The sequence below is a fragment of the Euleptes europaea genome, chromosome 6, assembly GCF_029931775.1.
Source record: "Euleptes europaea isolate rEulEur1 chromosome 6, rEulEur1.hap1, whole genome shotgun sequence".
Lineage (NCBI taxonomy): Eukaryota > Metazoa > Chordata > Lepidosauria > Squamata > Sphaerodactylidae > Euleptes > Euleptes europaea.
In genome coordinates, this window is record NC_079317.1 from 2,093,191 (window position 1) to 2,116,531 (window position 23,341).

A 23,341-nucleotide genomic window follows, 5' to 3' on the forward strand; every position below is an offset into this window, starting at 1 on the left:
CTTTTTAGGTTGCAGTTATTGGAACAAAGCCACAGGAAAAAGATGTCAGATGTGTTGTCTAGATCGGGACCACGTTTCGCATATGGCTTCTTCGGTGACCTGTATCAATAATAAATATATGTATAAGTGCCTTAGTAGGTGTTGTCTCATAGGGACCGCAAAGATTTGTATCCAGGTCTCCAAAAGGATTTTTCAAAAAAATTCTAATATCAAATGATATCTTAATTGGTTGATTATTTGAACTTACTTACTGAATCAGGATCTTTGGCATCCTCTTGATAAGTCATATTTATTGGATTGTTATTGTAAATATTGTATCTGTTTGTACTCCCTTGTATATGCTGTATATATTTATTCACTTTGCTCTTTATAAAATTCACTTATTTGCTTTATAGTGTTATAGTGCTGTTTTGGGTTGCTCCAACCTCCAGGTACTAGCTGGAGATCTCCTGCTATTACAACTGATCGCCAGCAGATAGAGATCAGTTCAGCTGAAGAAAATGGCCACTATGGCAACTGGACTCTATGGCGTTGAACTCCCTCCCCTCCCCAAACCCCGCCCTCCTCAGGCTCCGTCCCCAAAAGCCTCCTGCTGGTGGTGAAGAGGGACCGGGCAACCCTAAGCATGAGGCCATGTAGATAAAAAGCACTTTCCAGACAAAGAGAGCTCAGCAGAAACCCGTGAAGATGGAGTGATGCAGGCCCTTCATTTGCAAAAATAAATAAATAAATAAACAGTAAGAATTGACAGGGGGCCTGGAAACTTCCTTGAAGGAGAGAGAAGTAGGGTTGCCAACCCAAGCATGGGAAATTCCTGGGGATCTGGAGATGCACCTTGTGGAGGGGAAGTTTGGGGAAAGGAGGGGGTTCATCAGAGGTGTGATGTCACTCTAGGACAGGGGTCCCCCCAACCTTTTTGAGACTGTGGGCACCTTTGGAATTCTTACACAGGGGTGGGCACAACCTAGGGTTGCCAACTTCCAGGTAGTGACTGAAGGTGGGCTCTATGTCATTATACCCCACTGAAGTCCATCCCCTCCCCAAACCCTGCCCTCCTCAGGCTCCACTCCAAAAATCTCCAGGTATTTTCAACCCGGAGCTGGCAAACTTAGACCAACCACAAAATGTCAGAAAGTGAGGATATGCATAACCCTAACATTAACTCTTCAACACTTCAGGCGGAAGGTCTGTTTTGCTTTTTCAAAGGATTGTTTTGAAATATTTCCTTGCATACACACTTCTTCTCTTCAGTCACGCAATAAAGATCTTTGTGCTAGGATTACAGTTGCTGCCAAAAGCAATGTCTTTTTGAATCTGCACAGCCAATCAGAGGGCCTGCTGGTAGGGTTGCCAACCTCCAGGTGGCTGGAGCAAAAATTGCACACGTACTAAATAGTCAAGCTACGGAAAAAAATAGTACGGGACTCTGAAAATACTTGCAAAAATTTATACATAAACTATTTTTTCCCGTAACGTCCAGGTGGCGGCTGGAGAGCTCCTGCTATTACAACTGATGTCCAGCCGATAGAGATCAGTTCACCTATGGCATTGAAGTCCCTCCCCTCCCCAAACCCTGCCCTCCTCTCGCTCCACCCCAAATACCTCCTGCCAGTGGCAAAGAGGGACCTGGCAACCATACCTGCTGGGCAAAACCCTGCTTGGCCCCACCCACTCTCTAAAATATTTCGGCAAGTCACCAAGGAAAGGTGTCAGTGGACAGCATGGTGCTAGGGTTGCCTGGTCTCTCTTTGCCATTGGCTGTGCACACTTCTTGCACAAGCAGACTATGCTCAAAATCTGGTAATCATGTGTAGCTGTGGGTTGGGCCAGAGCATGTTTAATATTATCTACTAATTTTGGGGAGTGGTTCGATTGGGCACCACTTTGTAAAGCTATGTTCATATTTTATTCAATGTTATATTTGGTTATTGTTTATAATCTGTGATATAATCTCGTTGTGATATCTGCCCTGATCCCACTTGATGGGGGAGGTTGGAATATACATTATTATAACTATTATAATTATTCCTATCATCATCATCATCATCATCATTATCATCTTTGTTATCCCACTTGGAATACTGTGTACAGTTCTGGTCACCACACCTAAAAAAGGACATTGCAGAGCTTGAGAAGATGCACAAAAGAGCAACCAAAATGATTAGGGGACTAGAGCAACTGTCCTATGGGGAGCAGTTAAAACACTTTGGGCTGTCTAGTTTAGAAAGAAGGCGGCTGAGGGGAGACATGATAGAGGTCTATAAAATTTTGCATGGTTTGGAGGGAGTGGACAGGGAGAAGCTTTTCTCCCTCTCCCATAATACTAAAACGCGGGGTCATCTGCTGAAGCTGGAGGGTGAAAGATTCAAAACAGATAAAAGGCAGTATTTCTTCACCCAATGCTTAGTTAAATTGTGGAACTCCCTGCCCCAGGATGTGCTGATGGCTGCCAACTAGGAAGGCTCTAGGAGGAGAGTGGACTTGTTCATGGAGGAAAGGGCTATCCATAGCTACTAGTCAAAATGGATTCTAGTCATGATGCATACCCATTATCTCCAGGATCAGAGGAGCAGGCCTATTATTTTAGGTGCGGTGGAACACAGGCAGGACAATGCTGCTGCAGTCATCTTGCTTGTGGGCTTCCTAGAGGCACCTGGTTGGCCCCTGTGTGAACAGACTGCTGGACTTGATGGGCCTTGGTCTGATCCAGCAGGGCTTTTCTTATGTTCTTATCATCATCATCATCATCATCATCATCATCATCATCATCATCATCATCATCATCATTTACTATGCTATGCAGTCCACCCTCCAAAGCAGCCATTTTCTCCAGGGGAATTTATCTCTATAATCGAGAGCAGGGCTTCGTAAACTTTTTCAACTCACAACTCCTTTTCACCCGAGAAATTTTTACACGGCCCCGGGTATATAGGTATATAAAATAGGAATACAAATCAAACATTTGCTGATAACGAATCATAAAGAAATTTATTTTAATTTTTTTTTAAAAATTGGGGTCACAACCCACAGTTTAAGAAGCTTTGGTCTAGAAATGAGCAGGGATTTTGGGAGAGCTCCAGGCCCCACCTGGAGGTTGACAATCCTATGGAGGGGCCTGACCTCTTGGAGCTTTTTCTGTGCCCTGGATTTTGGGGGTAAAATTAAGCAGGAGTCCAGGGGCACTTTAAAGACGAGCAAAATTAATTCCAGCAGAAATGTTGAGACACATGTGTCCAACTGACTAAAGCTTTTGCTGGAATATTTTTTTTAATCTTTAAAGCGCCCCTAGCACCTATTTTGCTACCACAGATTAACATGGCTATGGAACAGACCTGGTGGTAGTACCCCAACCTAGTAAAATGTTGCCGGGGTGCCTGCAGGAACACTCCGCCCCAAAATGCAAAGATTACGTTGGTGCTAACCCAACTGTCATGCTACAAATCAGCGAAAGTAAGCAACATATTGCAATGAAATAGTAATAGGAATTTTAAAAAGCACGAGAGACAAACAAACAGCCGGAGAAGGATTCAGGCCGATGCTAATGAATCACATTATTCATAGCTCTGTTAATGGCTCAGCCGTGGATAACTTGTATAATTCAATTATAAGGAAGCTTCATTTAAACAGATGGAGCCTGTCAGAACTTGAATGTGCTCCGAAGCGCAAGCTACGAGGGTGCGCAGCCGGGGAGTTGTGCCAGGCTTCTACGCAGGAAGCCGTCACAAGAATGCTTTTCTCTCCTTTCCAAATTCCCACAGATGTTTCACCTGAGCAGGATCTTCCAAATTCTCTTCAACCTTCATTAACTTTTCAGTGACTTTCATAACTAGGTTTGCCAGGTCCCCCCCTCCTCCTGATCAGCGGGAGGTTTTAGGAAGTGAGGCTGGGGGGGTCATGGGTTTGCATGGGAGAGCTGATGCAATGAGGGCACTTCCGGTTTTACATCCGGAAGCACGGCATCACTGCGGCCGATTGAACACTCAAACCCCCAATTTTGTGTCTCTTGCCTTGAAAACCCCTTGAGGGGTCACCGTAAGTCAGCTGTGACCTGACAGCCACTTGTGCAAGTTTTACTTCTCTGGGTTGTTGTGGGGGATAAAACAGAGGAAGGGAGACCCATGGATGACAGCCTGAATTCTGTAGGAAAAGGGTGACATGAACATGGGATGGATGGATGGATAGAGAGAGGGAGGGAGAGAGAGAGAGACCCCCAGACCCTCTGTTGCTGTCTGGGGTATAAAATGACCCCTAAGATGGCTATCATTCCCTGAATTGGATAGCCCAAGCTCTCCTGATCTCATCAGATCTCAGAAGATAAGCAGGGTCAGCCCTGGCTAGTATTTGAAGGGGGGACCACCAAGGGTTGCTAGACAGAGGCAGGCAATGGCAAACCACCTCTGAACATCTCTTGCCTTGAAGAAGAAGAGTTGGTTTTTATACCCCACTTTTTCTCTACCTTTAAGGAGTCTCAAAGCTGCTTACAATTGCCTTCCCCTCCCCTCCTCCCAACAGGTGCCCTGTGAGATAGGTGATGCTGAGAGAGTTCTGAGAGAACTGTGACTAGTCCAAGGTCACCCAGCTCACTTCATGTGGAGGAGTGGGGAAACCAACCCGGTTCACCAGGTTAGAGTCCGCCGCTCTTAACCACTACACCATACTGAAAACCCCTTGAGGATCACCATAAGTTAGCTGCACCTTTACGTCACTTTCCACCACCAAGATGGCTGTTGTGGGTTCAGGTAGAGTTGACCTTGACTTAATTTGAAGAAAGGTTTGGGCCAGGCTCCCTAATCCTCTGCTAACGGGCAGGCTTAGACATTGATGCTGCCAGGCCTGACGAAAGATCCAAATGATATCCCCGTACTAAAAGGCCACGGGATAATACGAGCGCAATATCGCCTTGATTGCTGAGAAAAACCCTTACCAGGGGAAGAGCCACTTGGCTTGAGGCCTGCGATCTGCAAGTAGCAATTTCATCCTCAAGAAGCCGCGGGCTGGAGCGTCTGCTGAGCAGAGCTGGTATTTAGGCAGTGCTAAAGCACGGAGTTGTTGGTGATCATGTATGAGCGAGAAGCACCACATCCCGTTTCTATGGAGACAGGAATGCAAAGACAGGACTTGAGGCTCAACGAGATGGGAGAGATGCTTCAAATCAACCGACCACGCAAATCATCAACCTTAATGGTAATAATAGTAATTCTACCTGGAGGAGGGGGGGAGAAATGTTGGGCTTGGAAATGCTGGTTCTTTGACCCTTTTTTCATTATCTCTGTTTGCAGCAGCTTTCCTGCTTTTAATTTCAGGTTACAACCAAGATGTCATAAAATCACTCAGTCTGGGATGGATGGGGTGGAGACCTCTGCCATGCACAACCCCTTTGAGGATCAGTCTTCTCCCAGCAGATGAAGACAATGTTGGAAACACAAAAGTAATGATATTGGGACAAGCGTATATGAAGAAGAAGAAGAGTTGGTTTTTATATCCCAACTTTCTCTACCACTTAAGGCAGACTCAAACCGGCTAACAATCACCTTTCCTTCACCTCCCCATAACAGACACCCTGTGAGGTAGGTGGGGCTGAGAGAGTGCAACTAGCTCAAGGCCACCCAGCTGGCTTTATGTGGAGGAGCGGGGAAACAAATCCAGTTCCCCAGATTAGCCTCCGCCGCTCATGTGGAGGAGATCAGAGTCCACCTCTCCAAACCACTGATCTTAACCACTACACTATGAAATAGATGGGCAGCTTGGCTTCGATTTTTCACAGCAGCTGCCTGATTCTTGGTCAGCCCAGTTTGGCCCTGAACTAGATATGCTCCCACAGAGCTCTGGATAAGTAGGCCCACACATTTCTCTTCTCTTGTTAGTGGCTTCCTAGAGGCACCTGGTTGGCCCCTGTGTGAACAGACTGCTGGACTTGATGGGCCTTGCTCTGATCCAGCAGGGCCTTTCTTATGTTCTTATGTTCTTATGTCAGTCAGACTTCCCAAAAGAGGCAACATGGTGTAGCGGTTAGAGTGTGAGAGAAGGGTTCATGGTCTCTTTAAGTAATTGAAAGGCTGTCGCTTACAGGAGGGCACAGAGCTGTTCCTGTTGGCAGCAGAGGAGAGGACTTGCAATAATGGGCATAAATTACAGACAGAAAGGTACTGGGTGGACATTAGGATTTTATTTTTTTACACTGAAAGTAGTTCAGCAGCAGATGCCTAGGGAGAGGGTGAGCTCTCTCTCACTGGCAGTCTTCAATAGGGTTGCCAACCTCCAGGTACTAGCTGGAGATCTCCTTCTACTACAGCTGATCTCCAGCAGACAGAGATCAGTTTACCTGGAGAAAATGGCCGGTTTGGCAATTGGACTCTATGGCATTGAAATTCCTCCCTTCCCCTGCTCAGGCTCGGCCTTAAAAATCTCCCACCGGTGGCAAAGAGGGACCTGGCAACCCTAGTCTTCAAGCAGCGGCTGGATGAACACTTGTCAGGGATGCTCTAGGCCACTGGTTCCCAACCAGGGGCCCGTGGACCCCCAGGGGTCCGTGAGAACTAAATTAAGGTCCGCGAAACAAAGTTATAAACCCATAATAAATTAATATTTTCAATTAAAAGTTCTCTATTATAAAATATATGTATTCAAATATTATTTTAAGTTTAATGCTTAACTAACAGTTATGATTAAAGTTTATTTTCAAATTCTCAGAATTTTTATTTTGAACCTTGGGGTCCCTGCACCGAACAAAAAAGTCCTAGTGGTCCCTGGTCAAAAAAAGGTTGGGAACCACTGCTCTAGGCTGATCCTGCATTGAGCCAGGGGTTGTACTAGATGGCCTGTATGGCCCCTTCCAACTATGATTCTACATCAGGGTTCCACTTTCCACCCAGCGGTTAAGATCCCTGGGCAACCTTGGGCTAGTCACTCTCTCACAGGATTACCGTGAGGGCAAAATAAGGAAGGGAGCCATTTACACCACCTTGAATTCTCCCCAAGGAAAGTTGGGAAAAAATAGAAATTGGGACTCGCCTGGTACCCACGACAGCCACTTAATTCAGTACTCTAGCTACAGTGGCTCAGGTGAGTATATTCTGCCTTTCAATTATAAAGTCCTTCAGGTACCTCAAAATCTTCTAAAAACAGGATTTTAGTTTCTTCCCTTTTCTTGTCCCCAATAGCTCCCCCCCCACCTTGTATCTCTGCCTCAGGTCTTCCTTTGCTGGTGGCTTTGGAAGGGCAGGTGGTGGGTGGGGGCTCCGTCTGACCCCTTCCTTCCAGGGCAAAAGATCTTTAATGTCCTGGGAGCCAAGCAGGAATGAGCCAGAGGTTGCTCTGCCCTCCAGTCTTATGTCAGTGGTGGCTTTGAAATGCCTATGTGTCATCTAGGGTTGCCAACCTCCAGGTGGGGCCTGGAGATGTCCCAGAATTACTATTTGTTATAACTCATTGTGGTCCGTAGTATAGTGGTTAGGAGCAGCGGACTCAAATCTGGTGAACTGAGTTGGTCTTCCCACTCCTCCAGACACAGCCTGCAGGGTGACCTTGGGCCAGTCACAGTTGTCTCCAAAATCTCTCAGCCCCATCTGCCTCACAAGGTGTCTGTTGTGGGGAGGGGAAGGGAAGGTGATTGTTAGCCAGTTTGAGACTCCTTGACTGCAGCCAAGAAATCAAAAGGAGATGGAGACTGGGAAGGGCAGCCATGAAGGCGCTAGAAAAGATTCTGAAGTTTAAGGATGTGTCACTAGCAACCAAGATTAAGTTAATTCATGCCATCGTATTCCCTATTACTATGTCTGGGTGTGAAAGCTGGACAATGAAGAAAGCTGATAGGAAGAAAATAGATTCCTTAGAAATGTGGTGTTGGACGAAAGTGTTACGGATACCATGGACTGCCAAAAAAACAAATCAGTGGGTTCTAGATCAAATCAAGCCTGAACTGACCTTAGAAGCTGAAACCACTAAACTGAGGCTGTCATACTTTGGTCACATTATGAGAAGGCAAGAGTCGCTGGAAAAGCCAGTCATGCTAGGAAAAGTTGAGGGCAGCAGGAAAAGAGGAGGAACCAACAAGAGATGGATGGACTCAATAAAGGAAGCCACAGCCTTCAATTTGCAAGATCTGAGCAAGGCTGTCAAAGATAGGACAGTTTGGAGGACTTTCATTCATAGGGTTGCCATGAGTCGGAAGCGACTTGACAGCACTTAACACCACACACACACACAAACCAACTCTTCTTCTCTTCAAATCCCACCCTCTCCACCTCCCCCAACCTCCAAAGAGTTGGTGTTGCAATTGAAAACACCTTGAAAAGTGCAGGGCTGGGGAATTGGAGATGCCCTAAAAGATTAGTTGGGCGGGTCTTTGGAGATCCTGAGCAAATGCCTGGAGGAAATAATGGGATGGATGAGGACCAATCAACTAAAGCTCGGTCTAGACAAGACTGTAGGTCAATATGGAAGCTGCTCAAAGACTGGGGAGTCCACCTGTCCTTAGAGGTGGTTGTCCTCCCCTGGAAGGAGCAGGTTCATCATGGCTTAGAGGTGCTGTGGGATCCTGGCCTACAGTTGGTGGATCAGGTCCCCTAAATGCCACATTGCATTTTTTGTCAGCTTTAGCTCCTTCCTCAAGCTCAGGGAGCCAGCGTGGTATAGTGGTTAAGAGCGATGGTTTGGAGTGGTGGAGTCTGATCTGGAGAACAGGGTTTGATTCCCCACTCCTCCACATGAGCGGTGGAGGCTAATCTGGTGAACTGGATTTGTTTCACCACTCCTACACACGAAGTCAGCTGGGTGACCTTGGCCTAGTCACGCCTCTGTTAGAGCTCTCTCAGCCCCACCTACAGTGAGGGAAAAAAGTATTTGATCCCCTGCTAAATTTGCCCGTTTGCCCTCTGACGAAGAAATGACCAGTCCTTAATTTTAACGGTAGGTTTGTTGTAGCTGTGAGAGACAGAATAACAACAGGAAAACCCCCAGAAACCCAGAAGACAAAAGTCAGAGATTGGTGTGCATTATAATGAGTGAAATAAGTATTTGATCCCCCATCAACCAGCCAGATCCTAACCCTAACCCTCAACCTCCCTCGGTCTGGGGCTCCATGCAAGATCTCATCTCGTGGAGTTGCAATGATCATGAGAACGGTGATGAAGCAGCCCAGAACTACAAGGGGGGAACTTGTCAATGATCTCAGGGCAGCTGGGACCATAGTCACCATGAAAACAGTTGGTAACACACTACGCTGTGAAGGACTGAGATCTTGCAGAGCCCGCAAGGTCCCCTTGCTCAAGACAGTACATGTACAGGCCCGTCTGCAGTTTGCCAATGCACATCTGAATCACCCAGAGAACCTGGGACTGGTACTATTTAATATTTTTATAAATGACTTGGATGATGGAATAGAGAGCATGCTAATCAAATTTTCAGATGACACCAAGTTAGGAGGGGTAGTTAATACCCCGGAGGGTAGGGTCACAGTTCAGAATGACCTCGATAGACTGGAGAGCTGGGCCATAAGCAATAAAATGGATTTCAGTAGGGAGAAGTGTAAAATACTTCACCTAAGCAGAAACAACATAAGGCACAGGTACAGGATGGGAGAGAGTTGGCTTGACAACAGTAAATGTGAAAGAGTTGTGGGAGTCTTAGTGGACCACAAACTGAACATGAGTCAACAGTGTGATATGGTGGCTAAGAGGGCCAATGCAATTCTGGGCTGCAGCAATAGGAGTATTGTGTCTAGATCAAGGGAAGTAATACTACCACTCTATTCTGCATTGGTCAGACCTCACTTGGAATATTGTGTCCAGTTTTGGGCTCCACAATTTAAGAAGGGTGTTGACAAGTTGGAGTGTGTCCAGAGGAGGGCGACCAGAATGATCAGAGGTCTGGAATCCATGCCCTATGAGGAGAGACTTAGGGAGTTGGGTTTGTTTAGTTTGGAGAAGAGAAGGTTGAGGGGAGACATGATAGCCATGTTTAAATATTTGAAGGGATGTCATGTTGACGAGGGAACTAGCTTGTTCTTTGTTGCTCCAGAGACTAGGACACGGAGTAATGGATTTAAACTAATAGAAAAGCGATTCCACCTAAACATTAGGAGGAACTTTCTGACGGTGAGGGCTGTTCGACGGTGGAATGTGCTACCTCGGAGGGTGGTGGAGTCCCCATCTTTGGAGGTCTTTAAGCAGAGGCTAGATGGCCATCTGGCGAGAGTGCTTTGATTGTGGGATCTTGCATGGCAGGGGAGGGTTGGGGTCACTGGGGATGTGTGGGGAGGTAGTTGTTAATTTCCTGCATTGTGCAGGGGGTTGGTCTAGATGACCCTGGTGGTGCCTTCCAACTCTATGATTCTTCTTCTTCTGATCTGGCCAAGGTGACCTATGCTGTGATTACATCAGGTTAGATTACCGTTGTGTGCTTTACATGGCCCAGCCTTTGAAGACTGTGCAGGAAATTCACCTGGTCCAACATGTGGCATGCTGGGGACCGTTGGGGCTGTATGCAGGGTTCGTATCAGTCCTGTCTTGAAGATGGACTACAGAACGCAGGCAGCACAAAAACGAAAAGAGATGTCCTTGGCTCATCTTCATCTAACAACTCCAACATGGTTTTGAAAATTACTAAAAGAGGAAAGGATCTTTAAAAAGCGGCCTTATTTCTCAGCCCGCTGCCCCAAATTAGATTATGTGATTCTTGCTGGAGACAGTAAAACAGCAAATGAAGTTGGCAGGTCCATTTTTCTTCTCTTCTCTTGTGCATTATCAAGTGATGCTCCAGGTTCTGATAAACAGGTAAATAAATTTTACACTTTTTTTTTTAAAAAAAAAGGTTGCTGCTGCTAGAAATTGCTTTGCTGAGTGTTTTCATCTCTAGCGCAGCCGGCAAATGCAAACAAGCCCAAACTTATTTTTATTTCCTGGTAATTCCCACATGGATGAGGTCTGCGAGAAAGCAGAATCCGAAAATATTCTGCTGATGTTGGCAAGGTCAGGAGAGAGACGTGGGGAGAAACAAGAAAGCGGGAGAGGGAGGATGCTGAATAGAAAATTTGAACATAAACAGGGCTCGGAGGCAGGGCAGCAAAGCTGACACAGTTCTTTGCTTGGTTGATGGCATCTTTTATATTTTAAAATTTATTTTACACTTATTTATGGTCTACCTTTCTCAGTGGGACTCGAGGCGGATTACCTGGAGGGAGTCAATACAATCAACAGGATGGGACATTCAAGAAACAATGAAATAGGGTTTCGGTTGGAGAACCAACCAGAAATCTAAAAAAAACCAGAACTGGAGCAAAGCATTGGTGTTAGTGGTTAAGAGCAGTGGTTTGAGCGGCGGACTCTAATCTGGAGAACCGGGTTCGATTCCCCACTCCTCCACATAAGCGGTGGACGCTCGTCTGGTGAACCGGGTTGGTTACCCCACTCCTCCACATGAAGCCTGCTGGGAGACCTTGGGCTAGTCACACTCTCTCAGCCCCACCTACATCACAGGGTGTCTGTTGTGGGGAGTGGAAGGGAAGGTGACTGTAAGCTGGTTTGATTCTTCCTTAAGAGGTTGAGAACGTTGGCATCTAAAAACCAGGTGACTTCAGATGGGACAGATACACAATAATAGTCATTTATGCATGGGTACTTTCACTCAAGTTCACCCCCGGTCTGTTACAGTTGTTCCTTGGAGTTCTGCATGAGTTTTCCGTCCATTAGAGATGACCTCGCTGCCAGCCCTCACAGATCCCAGGACTTCCCATCCCTCTGTTAACCCAATTCTTCCCTCTCCCCTGAGCTCAGCCCGGGTGAACTCCCCATGCATAACGTAAAGCATGGGACACCCGAGCTTGGTTTCTATCACAGAAAGCATGCAACCAATTATAAAGCAGCATGTAAAGAGGCGGGGATTTAAATGCTTCCCGCTTCCTTGAAGGGCAGGGCTTGATTGGAGCTTGGAGACTGCTGGTGCAGAGATGCCCAACAGGAAAGTGTGGGTCCAGTGAGCAATGAACCGCAGGTAAAACTTCCATGCATAAGCAACCATTGCTTTCTTCCAGCCAAGCGAGGTCAATTTCCTCTTCCTGTAACATCTCATACAGTGGCTCGGTTTTGAGCCTTACTGATCCGGTATTACAGTACATACAGTTAGCAGGCTTGTCAATTGCCCGGTATTGGTGGGCAAAAACCCGCCAATCGACTGGGCTGCCCACCAACCCTCAGCTGGTCAGCAGGCAAAAGAGGGCCACCGGAAAGGCGGGGGGTACCCTCTAGCACTCTTTCCCCCCCCAAAAGTCTGTGTTTTACCTGGAAGTGATGCAAGTAGGCAAATTCTGCTCCACGGTAATTAAGATCCATCTGGAAAAGATTAATAATGGTAATAACAACTCTGGCTAATTTTAACTGGTAAATTATTGTTTTTAATTCTTTTAAATTTGTGATTGATATTTCTTATTACAAAGAGATTATTTTATTTACATATAGGTTTGTAATTTGGTTGATGTGTTCTGGCTAATGCCATTAAAAATAAATTCATTCATTCACCTGGAAGTGATGCAGACGCTTGAGCACACTCCCCCCCCCCCCAAAAAAAAAACTCTATGGAAACCATCGAGTTTTGGGAGGAGATTGCTGTTAGTGCACAAGTGGAAGAAATAGGTCCCCTCGCTTCATTAATGCTTGGAAGGGTATGGAGGTTAGGCAGGCAGCAAGCTCCCTTATGGCATTAGACCCCACAGTCTTAGGGTTGCCAGGTGGGCGGTATTGGTGGGCCAGGTGGGTGGTATTGGCGGAAGTAAAACCGGAAGTGCCGTCATCGCAAGCCCATGCCGGCACATGCGCACAGCCGCAGCCCCGAAGCAGTTGGGTGGATTGGCAGGTTGCCCACTCTGGGGCTGCAACTGTGTGCGAATGCGGACATGGGCACGTGATGACAGCACTTCCGGTTTTACTTCCACGGCTGCTTTTGCACTCACCCCCCCCCAAATGTGGGGTTTGTGTGTTAAATCTGCTGCGGCGATGCAGTGCTTCCAGAAGTAAAACCGGAAGAGCCATCATCGCGTGCATGTGCCCAGCCCCTAAAACCTCCCACCAATTGAGAGGGAGGACGTAGCAACCTGGGCAGGGCTGTGGCTCAGTGGTAGAGCATCTGCTTAGCATGCAGAAGGTCCCAGGTTCTGAGCAAGTAGGTGATGTGCAAGACATCTGCCTGAGACCCTGGATAGTTGCTGCCAATATTAGTAAACAGTACTGAGGAGAGTTTAAGAATGAATAAGGCTTGGCTTCCTGTTCTAAAAACCTCCAGACTAACAAAGGCAACATTCAACAATAGCCATACAGATTAGCTTTGGACTTCACACATTAACAGATCACTTCAGGATACAATGGTTCCATATTAACATACCACACCCTCATTAGCACATTATCTTGATACTTACAGGACAATGATCAGCACATTACCTTTGATACTTTTTGCAGTACAATGATTCAGCTCAAACCCAACCCCTTTCTGACTATATATTACTCTTCCTACACCCTTGACACTGAGAGACACTGTCCTTCAGTGTTCCTCCTCTGAAGATGCCGGCCACAGCTGCTGGCGAAACGTCAGGAAAGAAAATTCCAAGACCACGGTCACACAGCCCGGATAACCTACAAGAACCAAAGTACTGACTTTGATGGACCAAGGGTCAGATTCAGCATAAGGCAGCTTCATGTGTTCATGTGTTTAATCCTACACATTCTGCAGTGGCTGCATCCCAGAAGGACTGTGCTGTTCACAGAGACCAGCTCTGGGAATCTTTGCTGCTCTTATTCCACAGAGGGAGAAACACCATCAGAGTGAGTGACTAGAATGCTCTGAGTTCGAGGCGGGAATCCTAAATGTACCCATGTCATTAGGAATGATTGTGGCTTTTCTCTCTAATAATGGCCCCATTGACATCCTGTTCCCCCGTCCCCAACCCAGAGCCCCCCTCTTCCCTCTCCTGTGCTCTGGCAATCCTTGAAGTCAGCCATTGACATTCTGGGCCCTCGCCAGCCAGCCCCATTCATCAGGCCTTCCTTGTTCGGCTTGAATTAAATCCTCGAGCACTCCGAGGTGATGTAGCATCAGCCGTGGCGAAGAATTTCAATGCCGCCCACAAACTTGTAAATACGCGGCTGCGGATAAATTGGCCATCAGTGGGATGGAGAGGAGCGGCGGAAAGTGTGTGATTACAGTTCGTTGTGATATGCTTGGAAGCGGCTGAGCCATTTACTCAGAAGCAGTGCGTGAGTTTGCATCCTTTCTTCGGATCGGATGGTTTAGAGCAAATGTTTTGGGTCACATAGGCAGGTGTTGCTTGGAAAGGAACCTTTCATGGCAAAGGTGTACTCCTGAAAACGTGGTTGTACAATTATCCTTCTCTTGTACACATTTGAATTTAGCATAGAAATCCCACAGACATTTCATGGCCTTTAGCACTGTTCCTCCCACCCCACTTCCACATATAGTGTCCAGATCACGTGAAGTGATGGTATAGCTTTACTCAGCTCTGGTTAGACCTCACCTATTGTGTTCAGTTTTGGGCACTGCAATTTAAGAAGGATGTAGACAAGCTGGAATGTGTCCAGAGGAGGCCACAAAGATGGTGAGGGGTCTGGAGACCAAGTCCTATGAAGGGAGGTTGAAGGAGCTGGGTATGATTAGCCTGAAGAGGAGAAGACTGAGAAAGGATATGATAACCATCTTCAAGTACTTGAAGGGCTGTCACAGAGAGGATGGTGCCGAGTTGTTTTCTGCTGCCCCAGAAGGTCGGACCAGAACCAACGGGTTAAAATTAAATCAAAAGATTGTCGAAGGCTTTCACGGTCAGAGTTCATTGGTTCTTGTAGGTTATCCGGGCTCTTCCTACACCCTTGACACTGAGAGACACTGTCCTTCAGTGTTACTACTCTGAAGATGCCTGCCACAGTTGCTGGCGAAACGTCAGGAAAGAAAATTCCAAGACCACGGTTACACAGCCCGGATAACCTACAAGAACCAATAAATCAAAAGAGTTTCCGTCTAGACATTAGGAAGAACTTTCTAAAAGTTAGAGTCGTTCCTCAGTGGAACAGGCTTCCTCGGGAGGTGGTGAGCTCTTCTTCCCTAGAGGTTTTTAAACAGAGGCTAGATGGCCATCTGTCAGCAATGCTGATTCTGTGAACTTAGGCAGATCATTAGAGGGAGGGCAGGAAGGGTTGCATCAGTGTTTGGCTCTCGTGGCCCTTTCTTACATGCCCAGAGTAATGCTGATTGCCACTTTGAGGTCAGGAAGCAATTTTCCTCCAGGCTACATTGGCCAGGGATCCTGGAGGTTATTTTTTTTGCCATCTTTTATGCATGGAGTAGGGGTAGGGTTGCCAACCTCCAGGTACTGCAACGGAGTCTCCGATACAAAAGTAGCAAACAAGTCTTATTAGTGCTCACACATAGAACAGAGTGAAAAATACATATAGGAACAACCAAAGTTATATACAATATATACAGTTTAAATTAAGTGCAGTCTTTATGCACCAACTGCCATGTTCTTCCAAGTATGTATTAATTTTTCTTCAAAGAGTCCAATAACAGGTACAATCCCAAAAGAAACACTTTTGGGGAAAAGATGGGGGACGGCCGTTTCAAGTCTTTTCTTCAGCCCCAATCAAAAAAGCATTTCCAAAAAGTGAACCCAATGATCAGTTCTTTCACTCAGTTCTCACTAGTTCCACAGTATTTTTCACTCTGTTCTGTTGATGTCATTTATGTGTTAGCACTAATAAGACTTGTTTGCTACTTTTGTATTGGAGACTCCGTTGCAGTTTTACTAACCATTTGGTATTGGCACGGAGGTGCCTATTTTGTATTGTAACCTCCAGGTAATAGCTGGAGATCTCCTACTGTTACAACTGATCTCCAGCTGATAGAGATCAGTTCACCCGGAAAAAATGGCTGCTTGGGCAATTGGACTCTATGGCATTGAAGTCCCTCCCCAAACCCTCCCCTCCTCAGGCTCCGCCCCAAAATATCCCACCGGTGGCGAAGAGGGACCTTGCATCCCTAAGTCACTTGGGGTGTGTGGGGGGGAGGTAGTTGTGAATTTCCTGCATTGTGCAAGGGTTTGGACTAGATGACCCTGGTGGTCTCTTCCAACTCTATGATTCTAACTGATGGCCTCTAGGCAATTAAAAAAATACTATCATAGGTCTGTCAAACTTCAACATGCTCTTTTTAGTTTCAAGCCCAGTTGCCTGAACAGCCAGGGTTGTGGGCTTTTGAGGCTATCTCATATCCTTGACCCACCTAGCCCTAGGGCCCTCCTGGCCCTCAGGCAGCTAAAGGTCTTTCCCAGCCCCTGCTAATGAGATGCTTTCACTTAAGAGATTTGGATTGATCCTGAGAACTTCAGTGCTGAGCCAAGGACCTTCTGAAAGATTTCTTGTAGTCCCCGGAAGCGAGGAGCTTTGATAGAGTGAAAACTGGAAAGGGAACAATTAGCCTGCAGTATTTGGGGGTCAAAAATATGATCGTCTGGTTTGCTCTGTTCCAACTGAGAAAGTCTCCAACCTTGGAGTGGGAATCCAGGTCATAACCTTCCATTGTCAAGGAGAGCGAGCGAGCGAGAGAGAGAGATCACACGGACTTTCATCTTGCAGCCTGGTGCACAGTTCAGTTTAGAAAAATATTTGTGGGAGATGGAGAATGGGGGCTGTCAGCCGGAGTAGCCACAACCGCTTCATTTGAGAGGCCCGGGTTGCATTCCCCCCCTAGCTTCTTCAGTGCTTCAGTGGTTAAAGCATGGCAATAGAACGTAGTCAGAATTACAGACAGCGGAGGGAGGGACAATAATAATGGGAACATAAGAGCATAAGAAAGGCCCTGCTGGATCAGAGCAAGTTCCATCAAGTCCAGCCGTCCGTTCACACAGTGGAAAGAACTGCGACTGGCCCAAGGTCACCCAGTTGGCTTCATGTGGAGGAGCGAGGAATCGCACCCGGTGCTCTAGATTAGAGTCCTGGGAATGTGTATTCTGTGTACTGTATTTATCTATATACTTTATGTATGTTCTTTCTGATAGACTTATTTTACCAAGCTTTTGCTATTATTAAGCATTCCAATTTTAATAATATAATGCGTTCATTCTACTTGATATTAATTAGCTAAGTACCTCTGCATCCCCCCCATTTTTAAGCATCTAAATTTTAATTGTATTTTGTACTTGTTTTACTCTATATTATTCAGTTATGAAAATTCAATTTGTTTGATGGTCTATGACTGCAAATAAAATGATGATGGTGATGAGATTAGAGTCCGCTGCTCCTTACTACTATAACACGCTGGCTCTCATGATACTCTCCCCTTATCTCTCTTGTCCAATTTTTATGTGATACTCCATCCAAGGAGTGAAGAGCAGTGCTCATGCCTCTCCGCTTCTCATTTTATCCTCACATCAATCCTCTGTCTCTCAACCTAGCCCAAGATCACCTGGTGAGCTTCTTCATGGCCAAGAGAGGATTTGAACCGGGGTCTTCCAAGTCCTATTCTGACACTGTAACTAGGTGAGAACTCAGCAACAAACATTATCACCTAGCAAAGATCACCTTGTTTGGGAGCAAGTTCCAAGTCTGCATTTCCTGGGTATCAGCTTTCAAGTGTCAAAGCTCCCTTCATCAGGTAACTTTATTGTGACTCTCTTGATGATCCAGGTGAGCTTTATCAGATCCCCTTGATGTTCCTAATGGAACATCTCCTCCATTTTATCCTCACAACAACCCTGTGAAATTAGTTAGACTGAGAGAATGTTACTGGCCCAAGGTCACCCCACAAGCCTCTGTGTGGCATGAGTGGGGATTCGAACCTGGGTCGTCTCACAGATACCAATGTGACCACCACTCCATAATGGCTCTCTGCTGCTTCTGCAGTGGGGACAGCTCCCCCGCTCCAGCAGAAGCAGCCTTGATCTCTTTTTCTCTCAGTTCAATCCTTATGCGTGTCTTAAGCAGATCACGAGAGGGAGGGCATCTTGGCCATCTTCTGGGCATGGAGTGGGGTGGGTCACTGGGTGTGTGTGGGGGAGGTAGTTGTGAATTTCCTGCATTGTGTAGGGGGTTGGTCTAGATGACCCTAGTTGTCCCTTCCAACTCTATGATTTTATGATTCTTCATTTATTGTTTATGGATTTATATCCCGTTCTATCCAAGCCAAACTCGGGCTCAGAGCAGGTTCCATCATAAATGCATAATATACATTATAAATAAATAATAAACAATTTAACACATTAAAATCCCTAATACTAAAATCTGCTCTAAAATCTGACTTCCCTTCCAAAAGACAAAAATACACTTTGTGTTGGCTTTCTTCATCTAAACTAGAGCAGCATTTTAAACATCCTGGAAACTGGAATCCCTGTGGCTTCACAGGTAACCAGAGTCTGGGGTCTGCTTTGAGGCTGGCCAGTGTGGTGTAGTGGTTAAGAACAGTGATTTGGAGCGGTGGACTCTGATCTGGAAAACTGGGTTTGATTCCCCACTCCTCCACATGAGCGGCCGAGGCTAATCTGGTGAATTGGGTTGGTTTCCCCACTCCTACACACCAAGCCAGCTGGGTGACCTTGGGCAAGTCACAGCTCTGTTGGAGCTCTCTCAGCCCCACCTACCTCCCAGGGTGTCTGTGGTGGGGAGAGGAAGGTGATTGTAAGCCAGTTTGAGTCTCCCTTAAGTGGTAGAGAAAGTTGGCATATAAAAACCAACTCTTCTTCTTCTTCTTCTTCTTCTTCTTCTTCTTCTTCTTCTTCTTCTTCTTCTTCTTCTTCTTCTTCTTCTTCTTCTATCAGCGATGCCCAAAGAAGATCAGATTTTCCACAGCCTCTCAGGGCAGGATTTCTGTCACGCTGCCCACCCCCATTTTTTTGTCAAGTCTTTTTGCTACAACCAATCTAATCTAAAAAATGGCCAGCGAACCCGCCTGTCTCCACAAAGCAGCCTCCGTTTCCCGGGCTCACCTTCCCTGACCCTTCACAACAATGATGGGCGTCCCGGGAGCTCTTTGTGCAAATGCGCCGTTTATCCAGAAGTCATAAACTTGGCTGCCATCAGCCCTTTGAATGATAATGAAGATGTCAAGGGGGAAGGATGCACTCAAACGACGCAATCCGATCGGCCTCTTTTTGGATGACTGCTTGGGGACCAAGATGCTCAGCCGCGCTTCCTCCGTGGTCCCCGAGTGGGAAGCACACTCCGCGATCTCTGCCCTTTCTACTTTTCTGTAATCTTGAAACATTACACATGTTGTTTTGATAGCCGCTCCCAACCTCCCATCATGCCCTGTTTCAAAGCGATTTCGGAGTCCCAAAATAGCTCTTTCTCCCAGCTGTGCTACGTGTTGTGATTTTAAAGAACGGGGAGAAAGCTTTCCCTCATCACTGAAAGGTCAGAAGAGAAATGAGAGAGTTCATGTTATGTGTATCTATATTCCACTTTCGCTCACGGCACAATCGTTGGCGCTAAATTAGCCCACAGTGTTTACAAGCTGCCAGGTTCCACAACGCCATGCAGAGAAATCAATGGCCAGGAAGCCAGAGAGAGAGACACGGCCTTCTTTCATCCCATACAGAAACATTGGATGATCCTTTTATTTCATTACAAAGAACCAGTTATTATGAGGTAAGAACATAAGAAAAGCCATGGTGGATCAGACCAAGGTCCATCAAGTCCAGCAGTCTGTTCACACAGTGGCCAACCAGGTGCTTCTAGGAAGCCCCAAAACAAGACGACTGCAGCAGCACCATCCTGCCTGTGTTCCACGGCAGCTCGTATAATAGGCATGCTCCTCTGATCCTGGAGAGAATAGGTATGCATAGGGTTGCCAGCATCCAGGTACTAAGCAATCCAATTAACAACCTGTGCCGTATATTAGGAAACCTAAAGATAATGGACAGCACGTGGGCTCAGCGATAATGTAGCAATTCAAACTTTAAATAAACTTACAACTCTTTTAGTATTTCAAATTTTAAATGGGCATTAACATTCATGCACCGTTTTTATACAGTTATAAACTTATAAACAACAAACAATACAACATGAAACAAAACCCAAAACCTGAGTATTACTCCTAAACAGAAGATCTGGTAAAGGCAGACTCTAATTACAGTGCAACCCAAAGTCCATGGGCAGCCGCACCATGTGTGAGTTGCGTCTCTGGCACCTGAGGAAAACCAAGGGCAGGTTCAATAAGAATGAGGTGACCTCGAAACCGAGAGAAAATACTCCTGTGGGTGCAGAAAGGACCCAGGTGACGATCCAAATCAAGTCAAAGGTAGAATAAATGCAGATAGAGGATGTGAGACCAGTCGTGTCACGTTTTGGTGGCTTCATCAGCTCATTGTAAACTTATTTAGCTCCAGATGCATTCAAAGACAAATTGTGCCTCATGCAGCCGGTAAACCACCTAATGCCGAATCTATGCGTTTTATTTTTTGTGGTTTGAGTGTTCACGCATCCCTTCTTTCCTGTGGTGGTCAACCTCCAGGTACTAGCTGGGGATCTCCTGCTATTACAACTGATCTCCAGCCAATAGAGATCACCTGGAGAAAATGGCCGCTTTGGCAATTGGACTCTATGGCATTGAAGTCCTTCCTCTCCCCAAACCCTACCCACTTCAGGCTCCACCCCAAAAACCTCCTGCCGGTGGCGAAGAGGGACCTGGCAACCCTAGGTATGTATCAAGACTAGTATCCATTTTTTCTAGTAGCCATGGATGTCCCTCTCCTCCATGAACATGTCCACTCACCTCTTAAAGCCTTCCAAGTTGGCAGCCATCACTACGTCTTAGGGCAGGGAGTTCCACAATTTGACTATGCATTGTATAAAGGTAGATGAGCCAGTCCTGGCCTTTCCCTTCTACTTTTGATGATTGACAGATTGCTATTTGATGTGGTAAGTAGCCTGTCGCGGTGAACAGTCTGACTTTTCACAGTCACGTGATCGTGGCTTTACACAGGTGCAATCCAGATGGGACAGACCTAGTTGTGTGTAGTTGTGCTACTATTAATACAGCAACGTGACATCATCAAGGTCCAGCCCATGAAATCACTGGACCCATGACATCAGCAGGCCCCGCCTAATGAGTCTCAGGTTTAGGACAATTGGCCACTGTGTGAACAGACTGCTGGGCTTGATGGACCTTGGTCTGATCCAGCAAGGCTTTTCTTATGATGGGGTTCTGGCAACCCTGGTCCTCTACCTCAGAGTATTCATGCCCCCTCACCAAAATAAATCTGGCTACAGGCTTGCTGATAGGGTTCCCAAATGCCCGATGATGGTGGGCAATTGCCAGCCAATCCACAGGACTGCCTGCCGACCATCTGCTGGTCGACGCCTCCCCCCTTTTCCTGACAGACCTGAGGTCCTTGCGGTTTTGGTCAAACCTACTCGGTTTGACCTACTCGGGCAGGACCGGGAGGTGATCAGTCTCCCCTTCTTCAGTTAGCAGAGGTACCGGAACTAGGGCCCCTTCTGACTCTCACCTGGCTTCTGTGATTCTCTCCGGAGAGGCAGGACTAGTTCTCGCAATCCCATTGGGTTCAGACGGCACCACAACCGAAACCGAGGTCAGGGTGTCTGTTCGTAACTCTCTTGATCAAAAACAGTTGGGGTGCCAGAGAGGACTCAGAGGCACCCAGACCACAGCACCCCAAGCTGGGTGGGCCAGAGGGGTGCAAAAACCCATCTCCCCTCCTCGGATCCGAGTCACGGCACCAAGGAATGTTGCAGCAAAACAGGGGTTCGCTGAGGAGAGAGACCCGAGACCGTTAGTTGAGAAAACAGTTTTATTGCAGGTGTGGCTCAGCCCACATTAACAAGCACAAAGACTGTGCCCCGATTTTGCTGGGGAAACAACTTTTATTCCAGTTCTGAGTTAAGACATGGCACGTCAACATTTGGCGCCTGTATAGCTTATCTGGTAGTTTCACAGAGTCAGGAGCACAGGCTTCACCAGGTTCCCTTATCAATTCACCATTACTTTCCCCCTACTTTCTCAACACATGAAGCTGTCTTATACTGAACCAAACCTTTTCCCTGCTGTCTCGAGGAAGAAAGGGAGCAATCTGTGCATGTGCATGGTACGATGTCACTTCCGGCATTACCATCGTGTTTCTGGAGGAAATTGCTAGAATGTCCCGAGTGATGCCAGTACTTCCAAGGTAAACGCAGAAGTGACATTGCACGTAGATCCCTCCAGCAAAGCCCCACACTGAAGAAGTTCCCACCAGTGGCCAGGTAGGTCCTGGCAATCCTTCTTGCTGAGGAGATCCAGGCAGGTAGGCCTGGTTTGATCAGAATTTGTATTTACTTGGTAGTGTTTTTGTGAACTAGCCTACACTGTTTATTTATTCATTTATACCCCACCTTTCTCCTTAATGGGAACCCCAAGGGAGCTTACATGGTTCTTCTCTTCTCCATTTTATGCTCACAACAGCTCTGTGAGGAGGGTTGCCAGCTCTGGGTTGGGAAATATCTGGATATTTTGGGGGTTGAGCCTGAGGAGGGTGGGGTTTGGAGAGGGGAGGGACTTCAATGCCATAGAGTCCAATTGCCAAAGCGGCCATTTTCTCCAGGTGAACTGATCTCTATCACCTGGAGATCAGTTGTAATAGTGGGAAATCTCCAGCCACCACCTGGGGGGGTTGGCAACCCTATCTGTGAAGTAGGTTAGGCTGAGAGTGTGTGACTGGCCCAAGATCACCCAGCAAACCTGAATGATAGAGTAGAGATTTGAACTTGTCTCTCCCAGAGCCAAGCCCAACGCTCTAACCATCACATCACAGTGGACTGAGACGGCCTGGTCTAAGGTGAATTTCATGATGGAGCAGGATTAGAACCCAGGCTTCCTCAGCCTAAGAAAAAGAAGAAAAGTTGGTTTTCATATGCCGACTTTCTCTACCACTTAAGGGAGACTCAAACCGGCTTGCAATCACCTTCCCTTCCCCTCCCCCACAACAGACACCCTGTGAAGTAGGTGGGGCTGAGAGAGCTCTAGGAGAGCTGTGACTAGGCCAAGGTCACTCAGCTGGCTTCATGTGTAGAAGTGGAGAAACAAATCCAGCTCACCAGATTAGAGTCTGCCACTCATGTGTATGAGTGGGGATTCAAACCCGGTTCTCCAGATCAGAGTCCACCACTCCAAACCACCGCTGTTAACCACTACACCACACTGGCCCATGGTGAGGCCTCCAGACAATACTTGCAAGCCATCTTTTCCTTTCCCCGCTGCGTTTTGGTTTTAGAACAAGGATCTCAGATGCATCCAGACTCAACAACTCTCTGCTAAGTACAGCGGCATCTGTCCTCAGCCCATCGAACTGGTGAGT